We start from the raw sequence: 9321 nt of genomic DNA on the forward strand, positions 1-9321 counted from the left end.
AATCAAGATGAAATGATGTAGAGGGATAAACTCAAGCAATACAATATAAACCCATCTTTTTATCCTTATTGGCAACAATACAATACGTCCTTCGCTGCCCCTTCTGTCACTGATTGAGGACACCGCAAGATTGAACCCAACACAAAGCACCTCTCCCATTGCAAGAAAAACCAATCTAGTAGGCCAAGCCAAATCGATAGATCAGAGAGAAATACTAAGCTATCTCAATCATGCATAAAAGAGTTCAGAGAAGACTCAAATAATATTCATACATAATCTGATCATAAATCCACAATTCATCGGATCTCAACAAACGCACCGCAAAATAAGATCACCTCGAATAGATCTCCAAGAACATTAAGGAGAACATTGTATTGAAGATCAAAGAGAGATAAGAAGCCATCTAGCTACTAGCTATGTACCCTTAGGTCTGTGATAAACTACTCACGCATCATCGGAAGGGCAGCAAGGTTAATGTAGAGGCCCTCCGTAATCCAATCCCCCTCCGGCGAAGTGCCGGAAAAGTCCCCAAGATGGGATCTTGCTACCTCTTTTAGCACCGCGTTGGTTTTCCCCGAAGAGGAAGGGATGATGCAGCAAAGTAGCGTAAGTATTTCGCTCAGTTTTTGAGAACCAAGGTATCGATCCAGTAGGAGGCTACGCGCTAGTCCCTCGCACCTGCACAAAACAAATAAATCCTCGCAACCAACGCAAATAGGGGTTGTTAATCCCTATAGGGCCACTTACGAGAGTGAGATCTGATAGATATGATAAGATAATATTTTTGGTATTTTTATGATAAAGATGCAAAGTAAAATAAAGGCAAAGTAAATAGCAAAGTAAATAACTAAGTAGTAGGAGATTGATATGATAAAGATAGACCCGGGGGCCATAGGTTTCACTAGTGGCTTCTCTCGAGAGCATAAGTATTCTACGGTGGGTGAACAAATTACTATTGAGCAATTGACAGAATTGAGCATAGTTATGAGAATATCTAGGTATGATCATGTATATAGGCATCACATCCGAGACAAGTAGACCGACTCCTACCTGCATCTACTACTATTACTCCACTCATCGACCGCTATCCAGCATGCATCTAGAGTATTAAGTTAAAAACAGAGTAACACCTTAAGCAAGATGACATGATGTAGAGGGATAGACTCATGCAATATGAAGAAAACCCCATCTTGTTATCCTCGATGGCAACAATACAATACGTGCCTTGCTGCCCTTACTGTCACCGGGAAAGGACACCGCAAGATTGAACCCAAAGCTAAGCACTTCTCCCATTGCAAGAAAGATCAATCTAGTAGGCCAAACCAAACTGATAATTCGAAGAGACTTGCAAAGATAACCAATCATACATAAAAGAATTCAGAGAAGATTCAAATATTATTCATAGATAGACTTGATCATAAACCCACAATTCATCGGTCTCAACAAACACACCGCAAAAAGAAGATTACATCGAATAGATCTCCACAAGAGAGGGGGAGAACATTGTATTGAGATCCAAAAAGAGAGAAGAAGCCATCTAGCTACTAACTATGGACCCGTAGGTCTGAAGTAAACTACTCACACTTCATCGGAGAGGCTATGGTGTTGATGTAGAAGCCCTCCGTGATCGATGCCCCCTCCGGCGGAGCTCCCCTCGTGGATACAGAAAGTTACGGCGGTGGAATTAGGGTTTTGGCTCCGTATCTGATCGTTTGGGGGTACGTGGGTATATATAGGAGGAAGAAGTACGTCGGTGGAGCAAAGGGGGCCCACGAGGGTGGAGGGCGCCTGGGGGGTAGGCGCGCCCCCCTACCTCGTGGCGTCCTGTTACGTGTCTTGACGTATGGTCCAAGTCTCCTGAGTTGTATTCGATGATAAAATCACGTTCCCGAAGGTTTCATTCCGTTTGGACTCCGTTTGATATTCCTTTTCTTCGAAACCCTAAAACAGGCAAAAAAACAGCAATTCTGGGCTGGGCCTCCGGTTAAATAGGTTAGTCCCAAAAATAATATAAAAAGTGGATAATAAAGCCCAATAATGTCCAAAACAGTAGATAATATAGCATGGAGCAATCAAAAATTATAGATACGTTGGAGACGTATCAAGCATCCCCAAGCTTAATTCCTGCTCGTCCTCGAGTAGGTAAATGATAAAAACGAATTTTTGATGCGGAGTGCTACTTGGCATAATTTTAATGTAATTCTTCTTAATTGTGGTATGAATATTCAGATCCGAAAGATTCAAGACAAAAGTTCATATTGACATAAAAATAATAATACTTCAAGCATACTAACAAAGCAATTATGTCTTCTCAAAATAACATGGCTAAAGAAAGTTATCCCTACAAAATCATATAGTCTGGCTATGCTCTATCTTCACCACACAAAATATTTAAATCATGCACAACCCCGATGACAAGCCAAGTAATTGTTTCATACTTTTGACATTCTCAAAACTTTTTCAATCTTCACGCAATACATGAGCGTGAGCCATGGATATAGCACTATAGGTGGAATAGAGTGGTGGTTGTGGAGAAGACAAAAAGGGAGAAGATAGTCTCACATCAACTAGGCGTATCAACGGGCTATGGAGATGCCCATCAATAGATATCAATGTGAGTATTGCCATGCAACGGATGCACTAGAGCTATAAGTATATGAAAGCTCAAAAAGAAACTAAGTGGGTGTGCATCCAATGACCCAACTTACTCTTCAGTAAAGGTAGGCAATTTGAGGAAGCCCATCATTGGAATATACAAGCCAAGTTCTATAATGAAAAATTCCCACTAGTATATGAAAGTGATAACATGAGAGACTATCTACTATGAAGATCATGGTGCTACTTTGAAGCACAAGTGCGGTAAAAGGATAGAAACATTGTCCCTTCTCTCTTTTTCTCTCATTTTTTATATATGTTTTTATTTATTTATTTTTATTTGGGCCTTTTTTATGGCCTCTTTTCTTTCTCTTTTTTTTATTTGGGCTTCTTTGGCTTCTTTTATTTATTTTTCGTCCGGAGTCTCATCCCGACCTGTGGGGGAATCATAGTCTCCATCATTTCCTCACTGGGAAAATGTTCTAATAATGATGATCATCACACTTTTATTTTTCTTACAACTCAACAATTACAACTCGATACTTAGAACAAAATATGACTCTATGTGAATGCCTCCGGCGTTGTACCGGGATATGCAATGATGCTTGAGTGACAAGTATGAAAGAATTATGAATGGTGGCTTTGCCACAAATACGATGTCAACTACATGATCATGCTAAGCAATATGACAATGATGGAGTGTGTCATAAATGGAACGGTGGAAATTTGCATGGCAATATATCTCGGAACGGCTATGGAAATGCCATAATAGGTAGGTATGGTGGCTGTTTTGAGGAAGGTATATGGTAGGTGCATGATACCGGCAAAAGGTGTGCGGTATTAGACAGGCTAGCAAAGGTGGAAGGGTGAGAGTGCGTATAATCCATGGACTCAACATTAGTCATAAAGAACTCATATACTTATTGCAAAAATCTACAAGTTATCAAAGCAAAGTATTACGCGCATGCTCCTAGGGGGACAGATTGGTAGGAAAAGACCATCGCTCGTCCCCGACCGACACTCATAAGGAAGACAATCAATAAATAAATCATGCTCCGACTTCATCACATAACGGTTCACCATACGTGCATCCTACGGGAATCACAAGCTTCAACACAAGTATTTCTCAAATTCACAACTACTCAACTAGCATGACTTTAATATCACCATCTCCATATCTCAAAACAATTATCAAGTATCAAACTTATCATAGTATTCAACACACTCGTAAGAAAGTTTTATTATTAATCTTGCATACCAAGCATATTAGGATTTTAAGCAAATTGCCATGCTATTAAGACTCTCAAAATAATCTAAGTGAAGCATGAGAGATCACTAGTTTCTATAAAACAAATCCACCATAGTGCTCTAAAAGATATAAGTGAAGCACTAGAGCAAAATTATATAACTCAAAAGATATAAGCGAAGCACATAGAGTATTCTAACACATTACAAATCATGTATGGCTCTCTCAAAAGGTCTGTACAGAGAGATGATTGTGGTAAACTAACAAGCAAAGACTCAAATCATACAAGTTGCTCCAAGCAAAACACATATCATGTGGTAAATAAAAATATAGCTCCAAGTAAAGTTACCGATAGAAGTAGACGAAAGAGGGGATGCCTTCCGGGGCATCCCCTAGCTTTGGCTTTTAGGTGTCCTTAGATTATCTTGGGGGGTGCCATGTGAATCCCCAAGCTTAGGCTCTTGCCACTCCTTTTTCCATAATCCATCAAATCTTTACCCAAAACTTGAAAACTTCACAACACAAAACTTAAAGTAGAAAATCTCGTGAGCTCCGTTAGCGAAAGAAAACAAAAGACCACTTCAAGGTATTGTAATGAACTCATTATTTATTTATATGGGTGTTATACCTACTGTATTCCAACTTCTCTGTGGTTTATAAACTATTTTACTAGCCATAGATTCATCAAAATAAGCAAACAACACACGAAAAACAGAATCTATCAAAAACAAAACAGTCTGTAGTAATCTGTAGCTAGCACAAGATCTGGAACCCAAAAATTCTAAAATAAATTGCTGGACGTGAGGAATTTATCTATTAATCATCTGCAAAAATAATTAACTAAATATCACTTTCCAAATAAAACTGACAGCAGTTCTCGTGAGCGCTAAAGTTTCTGTTTTTTACAGCAAGTTCAACAAGACTTTCCCCAAGTCTTCCCAACGGTTCTACTTGGCACAAACACTAATTAAACACAAAAAACACAACCAAAACAGAGGCTAGATAATTTATTTATTACTAAACAGGAGCAAAAAGCAAGGAATAAAAATAAATTTGGGTTGCCTCCAACAAGCGCTATCGTTTAACCGCCCTAGCTAGGCATAACAAGCAAGAATAGATTAGGTATTGCCATAATAGTAAGATAGATTATTAAAACTCATTTCATATTCTCTACATTCAGCAGCAAGTTTTATTTGAGGCAAGAAAAAGTAATCAAAAGGGCTAAATTTATTGGGACAAAAGGCCCCAAGATCAAGCTTGGGAGGTATAGGTTCCTTCTTCGGTCCTTCATATTGCACAACCAATTCATCATTATAAGCATTCTTTTGACAGAACTTTGTGAGCCTATATTCAAGAGAATATCCTAGTTCATTACTTCAAATAGCCAAATCATCATTCAGAAATTCTATCAACTAAAACATTGGTAGGAACCCTTTTTCTAAGATTTTCATTGAAAGCAACATAGTCTAGAGATTGAAAACGCATTATTTCTTCTTGATCAAAGAGGATGGCCTCTATGGGAGGACGGCAAGCGTCCACCCTATAATGCGCAAAGATTTCTTTGGCCTCTTTTATTATGAATCGAAACTCATGAGCCAAAAAGATAGTACGGCACGCTTAACAGAAGAATGCTCAATATTAGAAAATTCTAGGAAAATCCTTTGTATGGAAGGATGCATGTGCATGAATTGCCTTTCAAGTTCAACTATAAGCATGGCAATAGCGTCCGCAAGACTACTAGTTCTATGAAGGATAGAACTACCCATAGAGGGTAAAGCACCGACACAAGTAAAGAAATCTTGAATAACTCCTTTTCCAATAATATTACCACTACCAACACGGAATCTTTTTATATGTGAGATAGTGGGTTCTTTAGTAGGAGCATCAAAATTATTATCGACAATAGTATCCCCAATTTCAGACATAGAGGCAGAAGGTAAAGAACTAGCCATAACGACAAGCAAAAGCAAACTAACACACAAGCAAACAAAGGAAAAGAGGCAAATAGAGAGGGAGGATAGAGAGAGAGGGCAATAAAACGGCAAGGGTGAAGTGGGGGAGAGGAAAACGAGAGGCAAATGGCAAATAATGTAATGCGGGAGATAAGGGTATGTGATGGGTACTTGGTATGTTGACTTTTGCGTAGACCTCCCCGGCAACGGCGCCAGAAATCCTTCTTGCTACCTCTTTAGCACTGCGTTGGTTTTTCCCGAAGAGGAAGGGATGATGCAGCAAAGTAGCGTAAGTATTTCCCTCAGTTTTTGAGAACCAAGGTATCAATCCAGTAGGAGGCTATGCGCGAGTCCCTCCACCTGCACAAAACAAATAAATCCTCGCAACCAACGCAAATAGGGGTTGTCAATCCCTATAGGGCCACTTACGAGAGTGAGATCTGATAGATATGATAAGATAATATTTTTGGTATTTTTATGATAAAGATGCAAAGTAAAATAAAGGCAAAGTAAATAACTAAGTAGTAGGAGAATGATGATAAAGATAGACCCGGGGGCCATAGGTTTCACTAGTGGCTTCTCTCGAGAGCATAAGTATTCTACGGTGGGTGAACAAATTACTGTTGAGCAATTGACAGAATTGAGCATAGTTATGAGAATATCTAGGTATGATCATGTATATAGGCATCACGTCCGAGACAAGTAGACCGACTCCTGCCTGCATCTACTACTATTACTCCACTCATCGACCGCTATCCAGCATGCATCTAGAGTATTAAGTTAAAAATAGAGTAACGCCTTAAGCAAGATGACATGATGTAGAGGGATAGACTCATGCAATATGAAGAAAACCCCATCTTGTTATCCTCGATGGCAACAATACAATACGTGCCTTGCTGCCCTTACTGTCAGGGAAAGGACACCGCAAGATTGAACCCAAAGCTAAGCACTTCTCCCATTGCAAGAAAGATCAATCTAGTAGGCCAAACCAAACTGATAATTCGAAGAGACTTGCAAAGATAACCAATCATACATAAAAGAATTCAGAGAAGATTCAAATATTATTCATAGATAGACTTGATCATAAACCCACAATTCATCGGTCTCAACAAACACACCGCAAAAAGAAGATTACATCGAATAGATCTCCACAAGAGAGGGGGAGAACATTGTATTGAGATCCAAAAAGAGAGAAGAAGCCATCTAGCTACTAACTATGGACCCGTAGGTCTGAGGTAAACTACTCACACTTCATCGGAGAGGCTATGGTGTTGATGTAGAAGCCCTCAGTGATCGATGCCCCCTCCGGCGGAGCTCCGGAACAGGCCCCAAGATGGGATCTCGTGGATACAGAAAGTTACGGCGGTGGAATTAGGGTTTTGGCTCCGTATCTGATCGTTTGGGGGTACGTGGGTATATATAGGAGGAAGAAGTACGTCGGTGGAGCAACAGGGGGCCCACGAGGGTGGAGGGCGCGCCTGGGGGGGGGGGGGTAGGCGCGCCCCTACCTTGTGGCCTCCTGTTACGTGTCTTGACGTAGGGTCCAAGTCTCCTGAGTTGTATTCGATGAGAAAGTCACGTTCCCGAAGGTTTCATTCCGTTTGGACTACGTTTGATATTCCTCTTCTTCGAAACCCTAAAACAGGCAAAAACATCAATTCTGGGCTGGGCCTCCAGTTAATAGGTTAGTACAAAAATAATATAAAAGTGGATAATAAAGCCCAATAATGTCCAAAATAGTAGATAATATAGCATGGAGCAATCAAAAATTATAGATACGTTGGAGACGTATCAGATCTCATGGGAACAGAAGCTTGCAGCGGCAGAAAAGTATTTTTGGTGTCTCCTCTGATGTAAGGGGAGTATTTGAGGATTTATAGTGCAGAGATTAGGGTTTGAAGGGCTACGAGGGGCCCATAAGCCAGGGGCGCCCCCACACCTCGTGGCCGCTTCGTAGATCTTCTGGCCTCATCTCCAAGTCTCGTGGGTTTCTTCTGGTCCAAGATAAATCATCATAAAGTTTTATTCCATTTGGACTCCGTTTGATATTCATTTTCCGTGGAAGTCAAAAACAAGGAAAAGAATAGAAAATGGCACTCGGGACTAGGTTAATAAGTTAGTCCCAAAAATAATATAAAATAGCAAATAAAACATCCAAAACAGATAATATAATAGCATGGAACAATAAAAAATTATAGATAAGTTGGAGACATATCAGTGGGGGGGTCTCATAGTCGTAGTGTCGTCTCCATTCTGAAAAGAAGCTTCTGATGAGGCAATTATTTGTCTCTTCCTTGGTCTCCCATGCCCTCTCTTGGTCAGTGGTGAGGAGACACCTCCTCCATTGGCAGAAATCACAACATTGTGAGGTCGGCCACACCCCACTTATATGGGCATCCTTTACCAGGCTTTGATCCCAAGACAAAAGTGTATTCATCAATATCATCATTATCACCACTATAGATATCCTCAAGATCAACATCTTCTTTCCCATTCTTGGCCAAAGAAGTCTCATAGTGAAACTTATGCAGCATCACCAATAGAATTATGTTACTGAAGAAAATATCCTCATCAAGAAAAGCAATGATGAAGGATGTGACTATTGTGATCCATGATCAATTAATAAACCGATTGTTTGAAGAAAACATGAATAATAAGTTGAAATCAAGTATCAAAATTTGTAGCTATTGCAAGTGGTAGCACACTTTCTTAATTAGTCAGTATCTACTATGTAGTTTATGAAATGCTTCAATCACGTAACAAATAATTTTATATAACAAATCCTAGATCACATGCATGAGGATAAAAGGTACATCAAGAAAAAGTCAAAAGGAAATGTTGTACTTTGGATAACAACAATATACAAGAGATTTTTCTACATATGGATGGATAATTTCCGATAGAATCCCTTGAACTTCGACCAAAGTGTAGTTAGGCCTTGGAATTGGTGATGAAGGGAAGACAAAGGAGGTACATTCAAAATATGGGTGTCGGTTGTGGTCTCAATCTTGTTGGGATGGACATCACCTACAACTTTGCCTAAGGATTGTGTGGATAGGGACCTCCAGATCAGAATGCATATGACATGCAATACAACTCCCTCATCATCCCCCCCATTAGGGATTTGTGTGCGGTGGATGTGTCGACAATTGTTGGGACCTTGTTAGCATTCTATGCGGAGTGTGTCACCGTTTTGTCTGTAATACCCACCACTACAGTGACTACTCCATGAACCACAAACGTTTGGCTACCATATTTATACATTCAGTTGATAAATTTTTGAAACTTATATTTCCTATCTTAACATATGTCAGACTACACATAACTTCAAGACTACTGGTAAATTGGATTTGAATAGATTATACATGCTTTCAAAATAGGTCATATTTGGAGAGTTTGTCAGCTACAAGAATCAACGTATGAGATGGTAATTGGGTCACAAGTAGTCCAACGGGGAAGATACAGACTAGGAAGATGCATGTTATTTTGAACATTGTTGATGAGCTCATTGACTCTTCTTTGGCATAA

The sequence above is a fragment of the Triticum urartu genome, chromosome 1 (assembly GCF_003073215.2).
Source record: "Triticum urartu cultivar G1812 chromosome 1, Tu2.1, whole genome shotgun sequence".
Taxonomy (NCBI): Eukaryota; Viridiplantae; Streptophyta; class Magnoliopsida; order Poales; family Poaceae; genus Triticum; species Triticum urartu.